Below are 24,170 nucleotides of genomic sequence, written 5' to 3'. Positions count from 1 at the left end.
TGGGTGAAGATTTGAATTTAGTTGATGCTGAAGCTCAGATTCAATCCAATTCAACATCAATTTATGGAGCCTTGAGCTTTTGTCAGTCTCATGCTGGGTTGTGTGGGTGATGTGGAGATGAGTATCACACAGCGTCTGTTTTTCATGCTTTCTCTAGTGGGAAATAAAGCACCATGCAAAGGAGAGAGTGCAGTTTTCCCTTGGTGTCTGTGGGGGATTGGCTCCAGGAACCCTGTGTATACCAAAATCCACAGATGTCCAAGTCCCTGTTATAAAATGTCGTGGTACTTGCATATAAACTACACAATCCTCCCATATACTTTAAATCATCTTTATATTACGTAGAATACCTCATACAATGTAAATAGTATGTAAATAGTTGCTATACTCTCTTGTTTACAGAATAATGACAAGAAAAAAAGGACATGCGTGTTCAGTACAGACATAATCAGTCTTGTTTTTTTTGTTTTTTTTTTTATTTTCATCCATAGTTGGTTGAATCCTCAGATGCAAAACCCATGGATACAGAGGGCCGGCTGTAACGCACCTTGAGTGCTGCGAAACTGATAACAGAGCTACCATTGGAGGTGCTAATGGTCAACAACAAAGGAGGAAGTTAATATTGTAAAAGGAGGCCAGGAACTTTGGCTCATGCCTGTAATCTCAGCAATTTGGGAGGCTAAGGCGAGAGCATTTCTTAAGCCCAGGAGTTCAAGACCAGCCTGGGCAACAGAGCAAGACCGCTTCTCTACAAAATATTTAAAACATTAGCCAGGTATGGTGGCACATGCCTGCAGTCTCAGCTCCTGCAGAGGCTAAGGTGGAAGGATCACTTTAGCCTAGGAGGTTGAGGCTGCAGTGAGCCATGATTATACCACTGCACTCTAGCCTGGGTAACAGAACAAGACCCTGTCTCAGAGAAAAGAAAAGAGAAGAGAAGAGAAGAAGGAAGGAAGAAGGGAGGGAGGGAGGGGAGGGGAGAGAAAGGGAGGAGAGGAGAGGAGAGGAAAGAAAGGGAAGGAAGGAAGGAAGGAAGAAAGGAAAGAAGAAGAAGAAGAGAAGAGAAATGAGAAAAGAAAAGAAGAAAAACTACCTGTCGGGTACTATGCTCATGACCTGGGTTTGCAATGTACCCAAGTAACAAACCTGCACATGTACCCCCTCAATCTAAAATAAATCAGAAAATAAAGAAAAAATATAGTTTTTAAAAGCAGAAGCCAAAGTTCAACTATAGAAAAAAAATTTCATACTGATTATTATAGTTTTAATTCTAGAGCTACTATTTGCCTCTTTTTAAAGAATTGCTTTGACAATTTTTATCGATTCTTTCTCCTTTCTGATATTTTCAAGCTTTAAAATTTTATTTAAATATAATAAACATATTTCTTTAATTAATTAAAAAAAAAACACTGGAAGCCAAGCTTTGCTTAGTCCTCACCTATCAGCAATGCCCTATTGGCTTTCTGCAGGGACCTAGCATCAATTGTCCGTCTCTGGAAAAGGCTTAGCAGGAACTAGGTGCCCTGTTTCATTTTCCAATAAAATGATTCTATTATACATATCTTCCCCCTCATATCCCATTCCTTAAATATGCCTTTTGTGCCTATAGACCAACCATTCATTACCATTTTATGCTATTGTCTTTATTTCCAAAGTGGGAGCAGCTTATTTATCCATTTTATTTTTTATCTACAAGGATTTTGTGGAACAAACTTGCTCAGGATCTAGAACACTATAATTGGCAATTTCACTTGCTTTTTTTCGCCGGTATGTTCATGGAGAGTATCTTTCTGAGTGTCCTTCAGATGTGTGTGGAGGAGGTGGTGGGGGACAGAGAGTGACCACCTATAATTCGAGGAGCTAAACAAAATAAAAGAAGATCCTGCATGGTATTTATTTTGAAATACTTTAATCATGGTATGTTAATGTGCGCTGTTGAATGCATGCTAATTTAGCTGTAAGGAGACACACTTTGGAGGGTACCATACTATTACATGACATAACAAATTATGACATTTTATGCATGATAACATTGTATTATTGCATTATGTAACATTAGGTATTAATTAACATAATTTTAATCTAGAAACAACCCTCAGCCACAAGTCTTTGTTTCTTGCCCAAAAATGTTTTATCCTCTGCACGTGCTCCTTGATTTCTGCGTATATGGTGTCTGCTTTGAGTTGCTTGGGTTTTTTAAGAAGCAAGGATTCTATTAGTGTTATCAGTTGCTTTGAGGTCCACATCTGGATGTCCTGAGGCTGGTGAATGGACTTGGGAATGGAAAATGGAGCAGTTTTATCAAGAGACAAGAAAGCAAGATTGTAGAATACAATTCACACTTTCTGCTGCAGCAACAGTCTTCCCATTTGCTTTTGGCAACTTCTCAGTACCACGATCACTGACCATCCCTATCTGTAAAAATATTCATTGGCTAAGATGGCCCAGAATTGATTCTTGACAGGTTTTTAAGTTATTCTTTTATTTTATTATGTCTTTTTTGTTTAAGTCTGAGATGACTGTTGTTCATTTTTTGTTACGTCATCTGTCTGTTATTATAAACATTTTTACCAACCTTTGACCTAATAGGGTCAACTATTGCTCTTTTCTCATTCCTTAATGGTGAGTACAATCTGGACAACGATACACATGTATTAAAAACAAATTAAACTAAAATTAAACAAATAGCTACTTTTTTCCAAAATGTTAACAGCACAGGGAAAAATGAATACAAATAGTGTCTACATTGTAAATCCAAGTTGTTCTCTCTCTCTCTCTCGTTTTTAGAAAGAACATTACATGGCATTGCCTACTGAAGATGGGACTTAGCACAAAAACCATCATGGATTCCATCAAAGAGATCATTAATGTCTCAAAACGTCTCCAAGGATACATGATCTACAAAGGACCACAGAGTGCCCTGCAGAATTGGGTTGAAAAACTAAAGAAGGCAAATAGAGTTTATGGTAAGGTTCTGTGTTACTAGACTGCCCTTGAACCCATAGCCATGGAATTTGTTCAAATCCTACACACACTGTTTAAAGCATTGTTTAATTGGCATCTTCTGTGTGAGGAATCATCAGTGCCATGTACCACTTTATGATAACCTGGGACTCTGGCCCCAGACTCCAGTGTCCAGGTTAGCAGGGCTGGACCGTGTGAAGGACTTGTTTTGCAAGGACAGGAGGTAGCCAAGGCCTGGAACCCAAACAGGTTCCATGATGTTCTTGAACATCTTCCTGGCAAGTCCATATTACAAAATCGCAGAGCACAGGCTCAGATTCAGACTGTGGAGCTAGCTCATGCATTGTCTATGCAAGTGCTGACTTTCTCTGCCATGGCAGAGCTTCCTATGGCCAGGCCAGATAAAGGTATCAGCATTTTAGCCTTAGCTGGTAGAGCCTCTTTTTCCTGGCTTTTGGTCTGCCAAGTCACTGTCCAAGTATCTGAGTAGCAACAACACATGGAGACCCAAGCAGAGGTCCCAGGTGGTGACTCCTGGGATGCTCTCACTTTAGTAATGTTGATTTCAGCTTTATATCACTTGCCTTTAATAGTCAAGGTGTCCAAAGTCACAAATTCAAACCCCAATGGAAGAAAATAATAATTTGTTCCATGGGTGCAAAAATACAGTCTGATGTCTCAAATTTATTCCATTGATTATTCTTTAAACTAGAAGAGGTACGTGTCAACACAGAAATGGTCTTTGTCATGGAGAACAAATTCTTTGAAGGTGTATACTATTGATTCTAGGTCAACAATGTCATTTTCAGACTTGCAGGGCAGCAAAGTTTTGCTTAAAACTCCCTCCTCTTAGATGATTCCAGCAGTCACCTTAGTGTCTACATCCTGAAGGTGTCCTTGATACTACATTTTCTGCTCCTTTAAAGTAAGGCGGCAGTCTCTGGTCCCCATGGTGAGATTGGGTTCTTCCTGCCTGTTCCTGGAGTGGCATGGAGAAAAGAGCATGGATTTGCAGAAGAGACACTTGAGAGAGAGGTAGGAAACTCTGTATTTATTTAAATGCAAGCTCAAATATTGCAAATTTAGTAAAACATGTGGGAAGAGTTCTTTTACAGAGCAATTTTCTGTTGCCTAGGATATAAATCGTTAGAGTTTTTCTGTGTAGTGATTGGCATTTACAAATAAGAACCTTCCCTGTTTTGCAAGGTTACATGTTAGTTAATGTTTGCAATGCCTCTTGAGTGGCTAATTATTTTGTTTATATTCCATGCTCAAAAAATCAGAGGGGAGGAGTTTCACCTCAGGCTTTGGCTCTGAGAACAGTACAGCAGAAGCTTTGATTTTCATCTACAGAAAGTAATAGGGGGTTGAAGTCTCCAAATGACCAGAGGTCAGATGCCCCTTGATGCTGTGTTGTTCTTTAAGTGGAACCCACATTCAGAATTCTCTAAGGAAGGAGCTGGGACAGAGGTGCTAAACTCTGCCTCAAAAAAGATCTTGGGTGGCTGGCGAGATGACTGAATAGGAACAGCTCCAGTCTGCAGCTCCCAGTGAGATCAATGCAAAAGGCAGATGATTTCTGCATTTCCAATTGAGGTACCCAGCTCATCTCATTGGGACTGGTTAGACAGTGGGTGCGGCCCATGGAGGGTGAGCAGAAACAGGGTGGGGCGTTGCCTCACCCAGGAAGTGCGAGAGGTTGGGGAACTCCATCCTCTAGCCAAGGGAAGCTGTGAGGGACTGTGCCGTGAGGAATGGTGCATTCTGGCCCAGATTCTATGCTTTTCCCATGGTCTTTGCAACCCGCAGACCAGGAGATTCCCTCAGGTATCTATACCACCAGGGTCCTGGGTTTCAAGCACAAAACTGGGCAGCCGTTTGGGTAGACACCGAGCTAGCTGCAGGAGATTTTTTTCATACCCCAGTGGCTCCTGGAATGCCAGCAAGACAGAACCGTTCACTCCACTGGAAAGAGGGCTGAAGCCAGGCAGCCAAGTGGCCTAGATCAGTGGATGCCACCCCCATGGAGCCCAGCTAGTTAAGATCCACTTGCTTGAAATTCTCGCTGCTGGCACAGCAGTCTGAGGTCAACCTAGGACACTCGAACTTGGTTGGGGGAGGGACATCTACCATTACTTAGGCTTGAGTAGGCGGTTTTCCCCTCACACTGTAAACAAAGCTGCTGGGAAGTTCAGATGGGGCAGAGCTCACTGGCTGCAAAGCTGCTGCAGCCAGACTGCCTCACTAGATTCCTCCTCTCTGGGCAGGGCATCTCTGAAAGAAAGGCAGCAGCCCAAGTCAGGGGCCTGTATATGAAACTCCCATCTCCCTGAGACAGAGCACCTGGGGGAAGGGGCGGCTGTGGGCGCAGCTTCAGCATTCCTGCCTGCTGGCTCTGAAGAGAACAGTGGATCTCCCAGCACAGTGCTCAAGCTCTGCTAAGGGTCAGACTGCCTCCTCAAGTGGGTCCTTATCCCCTGTGCCTCCTGACTGGGAGACACATCCCAGTAGGGGTCAACAGACACCTCATACAGGAGAGCTCTGGCTGGCATCTGGCGGGTGCCCCTCTGGGATGAAGCTTCCAGAGGAAGGAACAGGCAGCAATCTTTGCTGTTCTGCAGCCTCCACTGGTGATACCCAGGCAAATAGGGTCTGGAGTGGACCTCTAGCAAACTCCAGCAGACCTGCAGAAGAGGAGCCTGACTGTTAGAAGAAAAACTAACAAACAGAAAGGAATAGCATCAACATCAACAAAAAGGATGTCCACACAAAAACCCCATCTGAAGGTCACCAACATCAAAGACCAAAGGTAGATAAATCCACAAAGATGAGGAAAAACCAGTGCAAAAAGGCTGAAAATTCCAAAAACCAGAACACCTCTTCTCCAAAGGATCACAACTCCTCGCCAGCAAGGGAACCAAACTGGACAGAGAATGAGTTTGATGAATTGACAGAAGTAGGCTTCAGAAAGTGGGTAATAACAAACTCCTCTGAGCTAAAGGAACATGTTCTAACCCAATGGAAGGAAGCTAAGAATCTCGAAAAAAGGTTAAAGGAATTGCTAACTAGAATAACCAGTTTAGAGAAGAACATAAATGACCTAATGGAGCTGAAAAACACAGCATGAGAACTTTTATGAAGCATAAACAAGTATCAATAGCCGAATCGATCAAGCAGAAGAAAGGATATCAGAGATTGAAGATCAGCTTAATGAAATAAAGTGTGAAGACAAGATTAGAGAAGAAAGAATGAAAAGGAACGAACAAGGCTCCAAGAAATATGGGACTATGTGAAAAGACCTAACTTACATTTGATGGGTGTACCTGAAAATGACGGGGAAAATGGAACCAAGTTGGAAAACACTCTTCAGGTTATTATCCAGGAGAAATTCCCCAACCTAGCAAGACAGGCCAACATTAAAATTCAGGAAATACAGAGAACACCACAAAGATACTCCTTGAGAAGAGCAACCCCAAGACACATAATCATCAGATTCACCAAGGTTGAAATGAAGGAGAAAATGTTAAGGGCAGCCAGAGAGAAAGGTCGGGTTACCCACAAAGGGAAGCCCATCAGACTAACAGTGGATCTCTCTGCAGAAACACTGCAAGCCAGAAGAGAGTGGGGGCCAATATTCAACACTCTTAAATAAAAGAATTTTCAACCCAGAATTTCATATCCAGTCAAACTAAGCTTCATAAGTGAAGAAGAAACAAAATCCTTTACAGACAAGCAATTGCTGAGAGATTTTGTCACCACCAGGCCTGCCTTACAAGAGCTCTTGAAGGAAGCACTAAATATGGAAAGGAAAAACCAGTACCAGCCACTGCAAAAACATAGCAAATTGTAAAGACCATTGACACTATGAAGAAACTGCATCAACTACATCAACTAACTGGCAAAATAACCACCTGGCATCATAATGACAGGATCAAATTCACACATAACAATATTAACCTTATATGTAAATGGGCTAAATGTCCCAATAAAAAGACACAGACTGGTAAATTGGATAAAGAGTCAAGACCCATCAGTGTGCTGTATACAGCATACCCATCTCACATGCAAAGACACACATAGGCTCAAAATAAAGAGATGGAGGAATATTTACCAAGCAAATGGAAAGCAGAAAACAGCAGGGGTTGCAATCCTAGTCCCTGATGAAACAGACTTTAAACCAACAAAGCTCAAAAAGGACAAAGAAGGGCATTACATAATGATAAAGGGATCAATTCAACAAGAAGAGCTAACTATCCTAAATATATGTGCACCCAATACAGGAGCACCCAGATTCATAAAGCACGTTCTTAGAGACCTACAAAGACTTGGACTCCCACACAATAATAGTGGGAGACTTTAACACCCCACTGTCAATATTAGACAGATCAACAAGACAGAATATAAACAAGGATATTCAGGACTTGAACTCAGCCCTGGACCAAGCAGACCTGATAGACATCTACAAAACTCTCCACCCCAAATCAACAGAATATACATTCTTCTCAACACCACATCACACTTATTCTAAAATTGACCACATAATTGGAAGTAAAACACTTCGCAAATGCAAAAGAATGGAAATCATAACAGTCTCTCAGACCACAGTGCAATCAAATTAGAACTCAGGATTAAGAAACTCACTCAAAACTGCACAACTACATGGAAACTAAACAACCTGCTTGTAAATGACTACTGGGTAAATAATGTAATTAAGGCAGAAATAAATAAGTTCTTTAAAACCAATGAGAACAAAGACACAACATACAAGTATCTATAGGACACAGCTAAAGCAGTGTTTCGAGGGAAATTTATAGCACTAAATGCCCACAGGAGAAAGTGGGAAAGATCCAAAATTGACACCCTAACATCACAATGAAAAGAACTAGAGAAGCAAGAGCAAACAAATTCAAAAGCTAGCAGAAGACAAGAAATAACTAAAATCAGAGCAGAACTGAAGGAGATAGAGACATGAAAAACCCTTCAAAAAATCAATGAATCCAGGAGCTGGTTTTTTGACAAGATAAACAAAATTGATAGACTGCTAGCCAGACTAATAAAGAAGAAAAGAGAGAAGAATCAAATAGACAATAAAAAATTATAAAGAGGTTATCACCACTGATCCCACAGAAATACAAACTACCATCAGAGAATACTATAAACACCTCTATGCAAATAATCTAGAAAATCTAGAAGAAATGGATAAATTCCTGGACACATACACCCTCCCAAGACTAAACCAGGAAGAAGTCGAATCCCTGAATAGGCCAATAACAAGTTCTGAAAATGAGGCAGTAATTAATAGCTTACCAACCAAAAACAGCCCAGGACCAGATAGATTCAGAGCTGAATTCTACCAGAGGTACAAAGAGGAGCTGGCACCATTCCTTCTGAAACTATTCCAAAGAATAGAAAAAGAGGGACTCCTCCCTAACTCATTTTATGAGGCCAGCATCATCCTGATACCAAAACCTGGCAGAGACACAACTAAAAAAGAAAATTTCAGGCCAATACCCCTGATGAACATTGATGTGAAAATCCTCAATAAAATACTGGCAAACTGAATCCAGCAGCACATCAAAAAGCTCATCCACCATTATCAAGTTGGCTTCATCCCTGGGATACAAGGCTGGTGCAACATACACATATCAATAAACATAATCCATCACATAAACAGAACCAATGACAAAAACCACATGATTGTCTCAATAGATGCAGAAAAGGCCTTCAATAAAATTCAACACCTCTTCAAGTTAAAACTCTCAATAAACTAGGTATTGATGGAACGTATGTCAAAATAATAAGAGCTATCTATGACAAACCCACAGCCAATATCATACTGAATGGGCAAAAGCTGGAAGCATTCCCTTTGAAAACCAGCACAAGACAAGGATGCCCTCTCTCACCACTCCTATTCAACCTAGTATTGGAAGTTCTGGCCAGGGCAATCAGGCAAGAGAAAGAAATAAAGGGTGTTCAAATAGGAAGAGAGGAGGTCAATTGTCTGTTTGCAGATGACATGATTGTATATTTAGAAAACCCCATCATTTCAGCTCAAAATCTCCTTAAGCTGATAAGCAACTTCAGCAAAGTCTCAGGATACAAAATCAACATGCAAAACTCACAAGCATTCCTATACACCAATAACAGACAAATGGAGAGCCAAATCATGAGTGAACTCCCATTCACAATTGCTACAAAGAGAATAAAATACCTAGGAATACAACTTACAAGGGATGTGAAGGACCTCTTCAAGGAGAACTACAAACCATTGCTCAAGGAAACAAGAGGACACAAACAAATGGAAAAACATTCCATGCTCATGGATAGGAAGAATCAGTATCGTGAGAATGGCCATACTGCCGAAAGTAATTTATAGATTCAATGCTATCCCCATCAAGCTACCACTGACTTTCTTCACAGAATTAGAAAAAACTACTTTAGGCCAGACACAGTGGCTCACGCCTGTAATCCCAGCACTTTGGGAGGCCGAGGCGGGCAGATCATGAGATCAGGAGATCAAGACCATCTGGGCTAACAAGGTGAAACCCCATCTCTACTGAAAATACAAAAAAAAAAAAAAAATTAGCCGGGCGTGTGGTGGGCACCTGTAGTCCCAGCTACTTGGGAGGCTGAGGCAGGAGAATGGCATGAACCAGTGAGGCGGAGCTTGCAGTGAGCCGAGATCACGCCACTGCACTCCAGCCTGGGTAACAGAGCGAGACTCTGTCTCAAAAAAAAAAAAAAAGAAAAGAAAAAAGAAAAAAGTACTTTAAATTTCATATGGAACCAAAAAAGAGCCCATATAGCCAAGATAATCCTAAGCAAAAAGAACAAAGTTGGAGGCATCACGCTACCTGACTTCAAACTATACTACAAGGCCACAGTAACCAAAACAGCATGGTACTGGTATCAAACAGATATATAGACCAACGGAACAGAACAGAGGCCTCAGAAAAAAAGTCAGGTCTGTATAAATGGATCTGTCAGGTGGCACATGAACATGCAGCATCCTCTTGTCCGTAGCGGGACCTTTACCCATAGCGGGTATAGGACAGGGGCTGAAGCTATTCTGACATCCTTTTTTTTTTTTTTGAGATGGCTCTATCACCCAGGCTGGAGTGCAGTGGTGTGATCTCAGCTCACTGCAACCTCCACCTCTCAGGTTCAAGCGATTCTCCTACCTCAGCCTCCTGAGTAGCTGAGATTACAGGCACCTGCCACCACGCCCAGTGAATTTTTGTATTTTTAGTAGAGACGGGGTTTCACTGTCAGGCTGGTCTTGAACTCCTCCTAACCTCCCACCCACCTTGGCCTCCCAAAGTGCTGGAATTACAGGTGTGAGCCACTGCACCCAGCTGTTCTGACATCTATTGACCTTATCCATCATACAGGCAGTCCTCTCTTTTCCTCCTCTTGTATAACTTTATGGATAAAAAGCTTGGCTGGCTAAGTTAATATTAATACATCTAAATGAGATCCCGAAAATCTGTGTTTGGAGCCACCTGGAGAGCAATCATTAGTCTTTGAAAAGATGAATAAGTATTCTCTAGGGCAATTTTGTTTCAAAAAATGAATGCAAAGGGGCTCAATGCTTATGGCCAAATAGGAGTCCAGTCTATTCTGCGTACCGCCAGGTCCTACCCCAGATAGATCCTCCTAATCTTGGGTTTGCTCAAATCCATCATCCATCCGGCAACCCCCTACTGCTCACCTCCCTACCCATAAAGCACCACAAAATTATTTTTTATGCCCAAAAGGAATAATTTATTTAAAAGGCCCTTTGCAGATAGTCATTGCATTCTAAAATGTTACACAACACAAAATAATTATTGTATAAACATTTAGCTTGAAATAATAGCATACCTTCCAAAAAATTTTACAAAGCGATTTTCAAAATGGCTAAATGATTGACAAAGAATGACTCCGTTGCTAGATTGTGTTAATTCAAACTCAGACTTATTTATTTTATTATTGTTATATTTCTTTTGATCTTCATTCTGAAGACTCCTGTGTGTACACATTGATTTGTGTGTCTTTTCTCCTATTTATCTGCCTTTCGTAAGTTTATTTTTCAGTGAAATTTCAGGGGACCCCGTGGCCCCTATACCCCACACATTTTATGCCCAAAAGGAATAATTTATTTAAAACGCCCTTTTGTAGGTATGTCATATTCTAGAATGTTACACAACACAAAGCAATTACTGTATAAACTTTTAGCTTGAAATAATAGCAGACCTTCCAAAAAATTTTACAAAGAGACTGGGTCTCGCTCTATGCAAGCTGGAGTGCAGTGATGCAATCATAGCTCACTGCGGCCTTGAACTCCTGGGCTCAAAGAGTCCTCCCACCTCAGCTTCCCTAGTAGCTGGGACTACAGGTATGCACCTCCATGCCTGGCTAATTTCAAAAGAAAATTTCTTGTCAAGACTGGATCTTGCTATGTTGCTCAGGCTGGTCTTGAAATCCCAGCCTCAAGTGATCCTCCTGCCTCAGCCTCCCAAAATGCTGAGATTACAAGCATGAGCCACTGCCCTGTGGGCCCAGATGTGCTTAGGGGAAAGTACTTTGTGTTTAGAAAATGTGATTAACCCTTCACAGTTTTCAGACACAATAGGTTGTGTCCTGCAGTTGTTATTAGTGTTTAAGGGATGATTAGCTTTTGCAAAGATATCTGTTCTGAAAAACATAAGAGATCTACCTTTATTCCTACAGCAGGGCCTGATGTGGGAACATTTCTTCACACCCCACCTGCTGGGTTGCTCCCTGAGACACAGTCTGCCTTGGTGTGGCAGCCAAGAGACGAGGACACCTATGGCTTGGGTGGAGGTGGAGCTCCAGGCTGTCGAGCAGTCTATGGACAATGAAATGCCAGCCCGTGACTATTTTAAGAGCAGATAGATGTTTTTAGGGGAGTTCATGTGGGTAGCAAGGTTTGTCATAGGACATCTCAGCCTAGGGTGGCTTGGGAGTCATTCACACCCACTGTGCTCACATACACTGTGTTGCCTTCTTTTCACAGATGGTTTAGAGAGGCTTGGCCCCCTGTCTGTGGGGCCATGTCATGGCCGTAAGGAAGGCAGTGAGTGCACAGGGGGAGCTGCTGGTCTCAGTAAATCCTAGAAGCGACTGAACAACATTGACCAACACTAGATCTATGGGAAGATACTGGCAACAATGAAGGCTAGGCCCTTGGAAACATAAGAGATGAAGAAGGGCCAGGTGCGGTGGCTCACGCCTGTAAACCCAGCACTTTGGGAAGCCGAGGCAGGCAGATCATTTGAGGCCAGGAGTTTGAGACCAGCCTGGCCAACGTAGTGAAACCCTGTCTCTACTAAAAATACAAAAATTAGCTGGGCGTGGTGGCACGTGCCTGTAGTCCCAGCTACTGGGGAGGCTGAGGCAGGAGAATTGCTTGAACCGGGGAGGTGGAGGTTGCAGTGAGCCGAGATTGTGCCACTGTACTCCAACCTAGGCAACAGAGAGACTCTGTCTCAAAAAAAAAAAAAAAAAAAAAGGAGAGAGAGATGAAGAAGGTGGAAACTAATTACTCCAACCCCGTAAACACAGACCCCTGCTCAGCCAGCACACTGCAGCTTTAAGAGATGATGGTGACACCAAACTTTCCCCCGCAGAGAGAGATCGGCCCCACCATCAGTGGAGACGGTGACTCACACCCCCTTGCCCCAGACCCACAGGGCCAAAGTTTTCACATTCATGAGATTCCCAGATGGTTCACTTGCTCCTGAAACTGGGAAAGGCATGGACATATCCTTGTTAAACACAAACCTTCCCTTCCACTGATCCATCAGATACAAATAGAATTTTGCATTTGCGTCTCTGCATCCCACCTTATTTCTATCCACTGTGTACTACACAGATGGTGGTGAGTATGTGCCTGTGTGCAAGTGTGTGGGGTGTAGGGGCCAAGGAGTCCCCTGAAGTTTCACTGGAAAATAAACTTACAAAAGGCAGATTAACAGGAGAAAAGGCACACAAATTAATGTGTACAAATAGGAGACTTCAGAATGAAGGCCCAAAGATACAGGGGAAACTATCCATTTTTATGCTTAGGTTCAACAAAGCATGGACAGCATGTAGAAACAGGGTTGGACAAAAAGGGCGTCATCTAAAGCTAATGGACTGAGTGTGGAAACCCAGCCAGCCTGTCTGTGTAGATTCTTCTTGGCCTCTCTGAGCAGCGCTCTTTCCTTCTGGGTGTGAAGTGGGACCCTCTCTGGAATGGGGGTTTTAGGATCTACAGTCAAACAAGGTAGCTCAGGGAATTTCTTTATGGCTAGTTTTTACACAGAAAGACAGAGGGAAAGTTAAAGTCCTATTTTTAGGTTTTATGGCCGGCTTTGGAGAGAAGGGTTCTGGTTTCTAGGACCAGCCAAGGGAAGGAGGGCTTCTAGTTTCTCTGAGGCCTCCGGGAAGGGTGGGACTGAGAGACAAGAGGGCAGGAGAAGGTCACAGAGAGAAGTTTGCTTCCAAGGCCACTGCTGAGACCTGCATTTTGGGGCATTGTTTTCTGAGCCCCAACATGGGGTAGTGAGGAGTTGGTGACTGCTCTGGTTCTTTTTTAATGAAGGTGGGGACATTTTCAGGGCGTAGGCGCAAAGCTGCCACTCAAATGGACTTCTGGGTGAGGGAGAGCATCTGCTGCCACGCAGACCTGGATGGCAGAGCTGTATTCTCTTGGATCCTCTCAGAGCTCCAGAGGGTCAGAGGGATGAGGCTGCAGCCTGCCTAAGAGGAAGGAGAACAGAAAGAAGAAGCAGAGTTTTGATGTCTTCAGGCAAGAAAAACATGCTGGGGACACCAGCTAAGGGGTGAGGGCCAGGATGGAAAGGAAAGGGCCAGGCAGGAAGCCGGAGACAGGAGACAGCCAGGTCTAGCAGCATGGGGGAGGAACCGCGTGGGTCTGCATCAGAGAGAAGGCCAGGGTGGCTGCAGATGCCTCTGTCCTCCTGTGGCAGTCGCTCTCTGGGAAAGGAGTCCTGCAGGACCAATTCCTGCTTCCTGAAAGGAGGAACGTGACCAATTACCAATGACCCTCTACCCCCGAGACACGGCCTCCTACACACCCTCCCTAGACACAGCCCGTCTCTTTCCAGTGCAGAGAGAAGGCAGTGGTGCACTTCCCTTACCTTCCTCCAATGGGGAGTCAGCTTCCACCCTCAGCCACGCTGTGGGAGCAGCACACATGAGGCCACCATCAGGGAACCTTGTTAAAACCAGCATCCCTGTTCCTTACCATCCTTAACGTGCCTGAAGGTAGCTGGGTAGGTGCAGTGGCTCACGCCTGTAATCCCAGCACTTTGGGAGGCTGAGGCAGGAGGGTCACTTGAGGCCAGGAGTTCAAGACCAACCAGGGCAATATAGCAAGACCCTATCTTCATAGAAAATACAAAAAATTAGCCAGCTGTGATGGCGCACACCTGTAGTCCCAACGACTCAGGAGGCTGAAGTGGGAAGATCTCTTGAGCCCAGGAGTTCAAGGTTGCAGCAAGCTACCATTGCACCACTGCACTCCAGCTTATGTGATAGAGTGAGACCCTGTCTCTAAAAAAAAAAAAAAGAAAAAAAAAATCTGAAGGCAATCCAGTCTAAAGGACTGAAACACAACTTTCAGTATTTGGAATTTTATTGCCTATAACTCAAGAAGTTCATAAAGTGTTGGTGGAATGATTAAGAGAAATGGCAGAGTGAGATAATCTTTTTGCTCAAATTGTACAATTCCTTGATGCACTCCATCATTTACTTATTTTCTATATAACAGGCATAGAACCAAGATTCACTCAATTTTAGTAATTTTAACTTTTACAGGTGGGTGCGTATGTGAAAAGATACAATATGTATGATGTGGTATACAAAACAGCAAGCAAAATTGAACAACACTTACATGCAAACATGTCTACACAAAATAGATATTTTTATTTCCTATAGTATATATAAAATATATATGTAATAATTGTAGAAAAATGTGCTTTAAAGGACAATGATGCATTTCCTAGAAGAGTACAGCCTCTAGGATTATCAGATTCTGATTCTGTGGGACCAAATTTACATCCTCATAAGTTGTAGATAACTGAGTGCAAAATCATTCCTGTCTATTCATATGCAAATTATGACCTGTCTGGTACAGTTTCAATTATTTCTTTCCCGAATGGTGGAAGAAGGTAGTTTTATGTTCTCACGTTTCAATATTCCTGATCTATAAATGTGTCTGTTTGGAGTCGACTTTGAACTGGTTGCAACATCTTACAACCAGTTTTCTAACTCAAGAGTTAAATAAAGTCTTTAATACAGTTTATTTTTATAGCTGCATAGGTTTTTATTTTTCCTGCTTATGAAAATGATTATTTAACAAGTAACATAGCATTAGATATCCAGTTGACATAATCCCACAAATGAAGAGAGGATTGGGTTTTATATACTGTATGCCTAATTATTTTGTGTATAACTCCTGTTTAACAATAATCTTAGCACTCATCACTGCAGTTTATTGAGTGTATACTATGCAGCTGGCTTTGCTCTTTAGCGTTTGTATACAGTATTGTGTTTAATTGTCACAATCTTTGAGGCGGGTAGTTTTGTATTATATGAGGCGACTGAGCTCAAAAACTTTGATTTGCAAACAAAATGGGCATAATCAACGCAAGGAAAGGCTCAAATTTGAATCTAGGTCTCTGTGATATTCTAAAGCCATCTGTTCTTTTCTTTTATGTATATTGTTTCATGGGTTATAACCATGTGCTTGGGGGTAAGAGAAACGTATCTTTTCCATGTCTGTTGAACCATTTCTCTAAATGTGTATTTATGAACAATTTTTCTCCTCTCCAGTGTGTTTAAAAAATATCCTAGAGTTGCGTTAAGCCTGTTTTCATGAGCCAGAGCCTCTCTGACCTTCGGCTGCTTACTGTTTTAAAACAATACTTGGAAGAAAATAAATCGCTGCTCTCATGGAAGAGCATTTACGACAGGCTTTAGGAGATCATTATGCATTGGGAAGTCATTTTCCAAATGACACTTCAGTGGCCCCAAAGAGCCTTAAATCAAAGAAGAGAGCCTTGGCCTGTGACTATTTCATGCAAAAACAGTTACTGACTTCTGTTTGTTAAAATAATCAAGCAAATATCACACAGAGGACAGTGTTACCTAGCTTTTAATTCTTTGGATGATTGCCTGGGCTTAAGTAGATATCACTGTTTCCTTGGTTCTCATGAATTGAAATGGTACTAGGAGGGGGAAAAAACTTAAGAAAGGTGTTATTATCTGACATAGCAGTTGAGAATACCTAAATGAATTATTGTAAAGCTAGATTATACATTTCTTGGGGAAAAGGATCGTATCTTATTTGACCTTTAATCCATGGCGGCATGAACATCACCTCAAAGGAGCTCAACACTTTTTATTTATTTATTTATTCATTTATTGACTTTTTTACTTATTTATTTATTTTTTGAGTCATGGTCTCGCTTCGTCGCCCAGGCTGGAGTGCAGTGGCATAATCACTGCTCATTGCAGCCTCAACCTCTAGGGCTCAAGCAATCCTCCCACCTCAGCCTCTCAAGTAGTTAGGACCATAGTTGTGTGCCACCACGCCCAGCTAATTTTTAAAATTTTTGGTAGAGACAGAGTCTCATTATGTTGCCCAAGCTGGTCTCAACCTCCCAGACTCAAGCAGTCTGCCTTCCTCAGCCTCCCAAAGTACTGGGATTACAGGCATGAGCCACTGTGCCCAGCTCAATACCCATTTCTTGAATCAAACTGGTGTATCTTCCCAAAGGAGGGAATCAGATCTTTTAATCACTACTTGGTTTTCCTTTTGCTTCAATGGCTTAGTTCTCCTGAAAGCATATAGAATGTGCATTTCTCACCATTTCCTGTACATTTTCCAGAAAATAAGACATATGCTGATGCTATTTCAATTGAAAGAGGTTTTGACTACAAGTATTATGGCCATTTGAAAATAACTTGCTATTTGTATTATGCAAAAGACCTTGTCTAAAGCACTTTGTTTGTAAATAAAGCCCCGTGTTGCCTATAATAAAGATATGCACCCACATTTTACTTCCTAGAATGCTTCTAGAAAAAGTCCCTGAATAGGCGTGCTAATGCAAGCCACTTATCCCTGAGTGATTTGAACAATCGCATTCTTCTTGTTAGAAAATGTGACAAATGAAAAACCTGGCAAACACTCACCGAAGAGTCAATTCCTCCCACGAATATAGAGTCGCTTTTTTAAAGTGCTGGCTTTAGAACCTGTATGTTTCTTTAGAACAGCTGCAAAATGTTGGGCATGAGGGATTAAAACCAATAGCCTAAATATTGTGCATATGATCCGAAGGACTGGCATGGTGGAAAATCACTTCTCACGTCTCACTTTGAGCACAGCATTTGGTGGCTAGCATCAAGGTCCCCATTGTTTGCTCTCAGACCACTTGGTCTCACCTTTAGAGGTTTCACAAGCACACCGCTGCAGGATCTCTCAGTTACAGCCTGCATATTTGTTTATGTGAAAAACAAGAAGGTCTTTTTTCTCTTATGTCAGCCCCTACTCGCTTCTGATGCCAGATGTATGTGGGTTTTTCCCCCATAAACCAAGCAATTCTCCAATGAATACCCACTAGGTGTCCTATAATTCAGTTCCATCCTGACACTCTCTGCCTGGAGTTAGAGTGGGACCCTGCAGGTTAAGGGCTCAATCCCACAGGGCATTCAGACAGTATAGACAGAGGGCTGAGGACTTGGCTCAGTCATGTCAGAGCCAGGCTTTTTCTTACCTGAAGGAGGTAATAAATGCTCCACAGGCATTCCCATTTCCAGCCTCCCTTTCTGTTAGCTGTGCCCATGTGACCACGTCCTCCCAGGAAGAAGCCAAGCAGAAATGAAGCCAGAACCTCCTTATAAAAGTACCCCACAGATACCCCTGCTACTCTTTCTTCCAGCTGACTGTGATGGTGATGCTCACAGGGACCCTTGAAGACATGAGTTAAAGATCGTAGAAGCATGACAAGTTGGATACCTGAATGACTGTGTGGATCTGAGTTTCCCAGTGCCCTGCAGTACATGATCACATTGTTTATGAGACTGACTGTGTCTGAGACAGAATCGATTGCATCTATTTGATGCTGCAGCTTAGCCTGTGCTAAGACACTAGCTCTGGTAAAATAGTCTCAGAGCTTCATCTGCCAATTAGAGAAGATGATGGCACCAACATCTGTTCCACCAAAAATAAATTAAATAATGCATGTAAAATGCTTTCTAATGATAGTTTGTTATACCAACACCTTTTGTTAGAATTAAGAGAGATGTAAGAAATAATTTCTTATCAGATATGTTTGAAACTCTAGATTTATTCACACAGAATGGTGTTAGAAATGTAGTTTTTAGAGAATTTACAAAGAAATCAACAGCCATATAAAACCAATTTTAAACCATCTAAACTTTAGCATTGTATGGAACTCAAAAAACAAAAAGTAAAATCAAAATGTTTCTTTGCACATAAAGGAAACTTTTCTACTAACTGAATTTTATGGCATAAAAGTTTGCATTTTGAAGAGACTATAATTACTTAGACATATGGTCTGGGACCCCTTTAACAAAATAAGACCTTTCCAAAGTGACTGTATTATATAGAAAATGAATTCATGCTGTAGAAATAATAGAATCGAATCCAAACAAGGGACTTTCTGGAATTGTCTTCTATTTTATAACGAGGATTGAAAACTAGACAGAATATAAGGGACTAATACCTACAATTGTGAGCTTGTTAAATTTATTGTGTGTAAATGTGTTTGCAGACTCAAACACTGGGGTGGAGTATTTCAATCAAACAAATTCGATGGAATTATGCAGCTTAATGAGAAAGTGTGTGCTATTTTATTTAGCTTTTTTTTTTTTTTTAACCTCAGAGGCAGACCATGCTAAATTAAAACAGTGATCCAACCACAGTGACTGACATTTCTACTACTGGTTAAAATTATACTTACATAGCACAGGGAATGAACTTTGTATGCTCAACACTCTCAAGAATGTTGTGGATTCTCCATACGTGGAAAATCATAATAATTGTTTCACTTGTTAGTTCTTTCAGATCACTAATTGATTTTCATTTTCATATTTGAATTGTAGAGTACCCTTAAAATGTTTTATTAATTCCTACCATACTTCAGACTCCTTGAAAGCAGGTTTCCACTCTTCAGAAGCAGTTAACTTGTTTTTTGCATTATTTATGAAGGGTATGTTTATTCTTTCTTAGCATAAAGAAGACTTCTTGCATGTGCTGTGTTGCTATCACGGGTAAAGACCATGCACGGATATGGAATTCCAGAGCAGTGCGAGGATGAGGCTCTAGACTCAGACTCCCGAGTTCTGTTCTTGGGTCATGCACTGACCATCTATATAAACTTAGGGATGTAGCTTGAAGTTTCTGTGCCTCATTTGCCTCATTCATAAAATATAAATGGTAATCACAGTCTCCTTCCTAGAGTTTCTTGGAAGGTTAAGGAGAGTCATTAAACAGTTCTTTACTCCTTGTAAATGCTTAACCCATGTGGGTAATTTTTTGGTTAATATTTGCTTATTACCTGGTTTGTTCATCTTTTCATGAAACAGTTGTTTAGCACTCTGTGTGCTAGAGACTGTGGTAGTTTCTTGCAAATACAGGGAAGAATGCAAGCATGCTTTGGTGGATTTCATGCTTGAGAGGAGACACCAACAAGTCTTTTTTTTTTCTAATTTTTTTTTTAGACAGGGTCTTACTCTGTCACCCAGGCCGGATTGCAGTGTCATTATCACTGCTCACTGCAGTCTTCACATCCTGGGCTCAGGTGATTCTCTCACCTCAGTCTCCCAAGCAGCTGGGACTACAGGCATGGCTAATTTTCGTGTTTTTTGTAGACATGGGGTTTCACCATGTTGCCCAGGCTGGTCTTGAACTACTGGGCTCAAGCAATCTACCTACCTCGTCCTCCCAAAGTGCTGGGATTACAGGTATGAGGCACCACACCTGGCCTACTTTCAGTGAGTCTTGAAGGATGAATAGGAGTTTGCCAGGTGGCATTTTGGTATAGGAAATAGTTATTAGAAAAAAATAAGGAGAGTGTAATTAAAATGAGTTTTGTATGTGTGGAATCCAGATCCAGTCCACATCTTGTTTTTGTAAAAAAAAGCTTCATTGCAACAAACCCATGCCCATTTATGTCCATATTGTGTATGGTTGCTCTCCCACTGTAGTGGCAAGGTATGAGCAGCTGTTCCATGGATCATATGGTGCAAAACGCCTAAAATATTTACTGTCTGACCCATCACATACACAAAAAAAAGCTGGCCAACCTGTGTTCTATACTCTGTTGGTGGCAGCTGAGTTCTAAAGCTACTGTCTCTGCATGACCTGATGTTTCATTTTTGCTTTTGTCAACACCTGTGTAATCAATTCCCTACATTCAGTCTCCTCTGTGGAAATAGCTAGTGTGATTCCTGGTTTTCTGATTGGACCCTGTCATAGACTGATTTGTGCTGCTATAACAGAATACTAGAGTCTCAGTAATTTATGAAGAACAGAAATGTATTGGTTTGCAATTCTGGATGCTGGGAAGTCCAAGATTGGGGGTCCAGCATCTGGTGAGGGCCTTCGTGCTGTGTCATCTCATGGCAAAAAGTGAAAGGGCAAAGAGGGTGAGAGAGAGCAAAAGCAGTAAGTTACAGAGCAAGACCCTGCCTCAAAGAGAGAGAGAGAAAGAGCAGGTGGAACTTGGCCTTATATAAGGAACTCACTCCTTTGATAATGACATTAATCCATTCATGAGGGCAGAGCCCTCAATGGCCTAATCACCTCTTAAAGGTCCCGCCTATTAACACTATTGTAATACATTGACAATTAGATTTCCAACACCTGAACTTTGGGGATACATTCAAACCACAGAATTCTGCCCAGGGCCCCCTGAATTTCTGTTCTTCTCACATGCAGAATACATTTATTACATCCCAATAGCCCCAAAGTCTTAACTCCTTCCAGCACCAACTCAAAAGTCCAAAGTCTCATCTAAATCAGATACAGGTAAGATTTGAAGCATGATTTCTTCTGAGGCAAATTTCTCTCAGTTGTGAGCCTCTGAAATCAAACAAGATTTCTACTTTCCAAATACAATGGTGGGACAGGCATAGGAGACACACTCTCTCAAAAGGAAGAAATGGGTATTTGTAAAGAACAGAAATGTATTAGATTTACAGAAATGTAGGTCCAAAACTCAACAGGGTGAACAACATCAAATCTTAAGGCTCCAGAATAGTATTTCTTGACTCTATATTCCACCATGTGGATATGCTGAGGTAGAAGTTGGGCCTTGAAGGCCCTAGGGGCCCAATCCCCACCATTTTACCGAAGAGCACACAGTTTCTCTGACGAGTTGGGGTCAGGTGCCTGTGGCTTACTGGGCTGGCATTAAATGCTAGTAGCTCTGTAGTTCTGGGGTCTCAGGATTAGGGAGTTACTCTTCTCCCACAGCTCCACTAGGCACTGCCCTGGTGGAGACTGTCTGCAGCAGCTCCTCCTCTGTCACAGGCCTGTTTCTGGGCCCCCAGGTTGTCATTGACATCCTTTAAAATTTGGGTGGTGGAAGCCATGCCTGCACAGCGCTTGCATTCAGTATGCCTGCAGAATTAGCACCACGTGGACACCACCAAGGTTCATGACTTGTGCCTTCTGCAGTGGGGAGTCAAGCTGAACCTGGGCTCACTTGAGCCACAGCTGGGTTACCTGAGGAGCACTGCACTGGAATGTGGGAAGCAAACACTTCAGGTGGTGCAGGACAGTGAGTACTGTGGTCCCATGGGCACCATGGGCCTCTCTTTTTACATATTTCCTTTCCCCAGACCTTGGCACTCTGGGCCTGTGATGGGAGGGGCAGAATTGCTAATCTCTGAAATACCTTCAGGATCATTCTCCCATTGTTCTGCTGAATGGCCTCTGGCTTGTTTTATCATGTTAATTTCCTTATCTCTTGGCCACACCCCTGTTTTCCTCTCTTGAAAATACTCTTTCATTCTTGACCTCATAGCCAGGCTGAGAATCCTTCAAATCTCCAAGTTCTGTTTCCCTTTTAATTATAAAGTCTGCATTTAAATCATTTCTCTCTTCTCACATTGTATTATATGCAATTAAGAGAAACCGCACAGCATCCTGAATGCTTTGCTGAATTTCTTGCTCATCAGTCTTAAGTTCTGCCTTATATAAAGTCTTAGGACATGGACACAATTCAGCCAAATTCTTTGCCTCTTGGTAAAAAGGATGGCCTTTCCTTCAGTGTCCAATAAGTTGTTCCTCATTTCCATCTGAGACCTCATCAGAAGGACCTTTTCTCTCTTTTTTTTTTTTTTGAGATGGCGTTTCATTCACTCCTGTTGCCCAAGAGTGCAATGTTGGCTGGAGTGCAATGGCGTGATCTCAGCTCACTGCAACCTCCGCCTCCCAGGTTCAAGCGATTTTTCTGCCTCAGCCTCCAGAGTAGCTGGGATTACAGGCGGCCACCACCATGCCTGGCTAATTTTTTGTATTTTTAGTAGAGACTGAGTTTCACCATTGTAAAAAGTAAAGTAGAGGTTCCTCTTCAAAGACTTTCCTCCCCATTTAATTAGGAATAAATAGTAACTTCTCTTAGAAGCAAAATTTATTCAAAGGCCTGTGCTAACATTCTTAAATACCGGCTAGCCATGATAAGGAAATCAGTGTACTTTATGTTCTTAGCTCCCACAATTTAGCCTAAATATTTGCCCTGGCATACTTATACTGGTCCAAGCAAGCATTAGGTCATAGCCTGCTCCTCTTCCTTCTTTGAAGGTGTTTTTACCTTTCTCAGCATTCCACAAGTTACTTCCTCCTTCCTTTGTTCTCCTCTACCTTTGCCTCTTTTAAAAAGTTCTAAGTTGCTAGCCAGTTGGAACAAATACAGAATGTGAGGTCCCATTCCAGCCAATGTAAACTGGACACAGCAGTAGGGTGGACGCGTAAGGTTATAAATTACCGTATCTCCTTTGTTCGGTATACCCTGACAAAACTGCTGGAGCATGTACCCTTTCTGCAGGAAGTAAAAATGGCCTTGCTGAGTAAATTAAATTTATGTTCAAGTGCTATTTCCTTATGGCACCGGGGAACAAGCATTTCAAACAACCATGTTGGTCAAGCTAGTCTCGAACTCCTGACCACCCACCTTGGCCTCCCAAAGTGCTGGGATTACGGGCATGAGCCACCACGCCCAGCCTCTACTCTTTTCTACCAGCATTGTGATCACCACCACTTAAGTAATCTCTAACAAGTTCCAGACTTCCTTTACAACTCTCCTTTTCTGAGCCTTCATCAGAATTGCCCTCAACATTACATTTATGGCAATGTATACTTTTTCTAGCCTGCTCTTCCAAATTCTTTCAGCCTCTACCTATTACCTAGTTCCCAAGCCACTGCCAAATTCTCAGGTATTTGTTAAAGAAGCAACCCCACTTCTAAGTACCAGTTTTCTGTCTTAGTCTTTTCTGTGCTGTTATAACAGAATACCACAGCCTGGATAATTTATAATGAAGAGGAATTTATTGGCTCACAATTCTGGAGGCTGGGAAGTTCAAGACTGAGAGGCTGGCATCTGGTGAGAGACTTTGTACTGTGTTATCACATGGCAGAAGGCAGAAGAGCAAAGAGAAGGTGAGAGAGAGTGGAAAAGAAAGCTGAACTTTTTTTTTTTTAATAAGAAACCCACTCCTGAGATAAACTCATTCCCATGATAAGGGCATTAATCCATTCATAAGGGCAGAGCCTTCATGGCCTAATCACCTCTTAAAGGTCCCTCCTCTTAAACCTGTCGCATCAGGGATTAACTTTCCAATGCCTGAACTTCCAGGGACACATTCAAACCATACCCGACCTTGACTGATGGAACACTATCTAGCTCTCTTTAACCATATCTTCAACTCCTCCCCTGGGCTCAGGCTGCATGCATCAGCAGTTATTTGGGATAAGGCACAACACTGATACTTCTAGTAAAAGGATAAATGAGAATTTCCCATTATGGAAGTGGTTTTCTTTAAATTTTTCATCTGCCTTTCATTATTAAGTCATGGCTTCACTGGACATGATGAGGTGAATCCATTCTCATTCTCATCTCATCTGAGAGATGTGTGCCCTTAGGCTCACATAGGTGGTGCTGTGTAGA

General features: G+C 42.0%; 1 protein-coding gene across 2 annotated transcripts in view; it reads left to right on the top strand.

Annotated features, from left to right (window-relative positions):
- PUDP (pseudouridine 5'-phosphatase) overlaps positions 1 to 24,170 on the top strand; it is a 441,859-nt gene that overhangs the window by 165,814 nt on the left and 251,875 nt on the right. The window contains exons 4-5 of one of the 2 annotated variants that reach the window (XR_002912965.3): positions 2,788 to 2,966; positions 3,891 to 3,999. The gene's annotated coding sequence lies outside the window, so the exon portion shown is untranslated. The remainder of the gene's footprint in view (positions 1 to 2,787; positions 2,967 to 3,890; positions 4,000 to 24,170) is intronic. The other variant, XR_008518006.2, reaches the window with a different exon arrangement.

This window comes from Pongo abelii, chromosome X, assembly GCF_028885655.2.
Source record: "Pongo abelii isolate AG06213 chromosome X, NHGRI_mPonAbe1-v2.0_pri, whole genome shotgun sequence".
In the NCBI taxonomy this organism is placed as follows: Eukaryota; Metazoa; Chordata; class Mammalia; order Primates; family Hominidae; genus Pongo; species Pongo abelii.
Note: the sequence above shows the minus strand (reverse complement) of the source record. Positions and strands in the feature narration are given on the sequence as shown.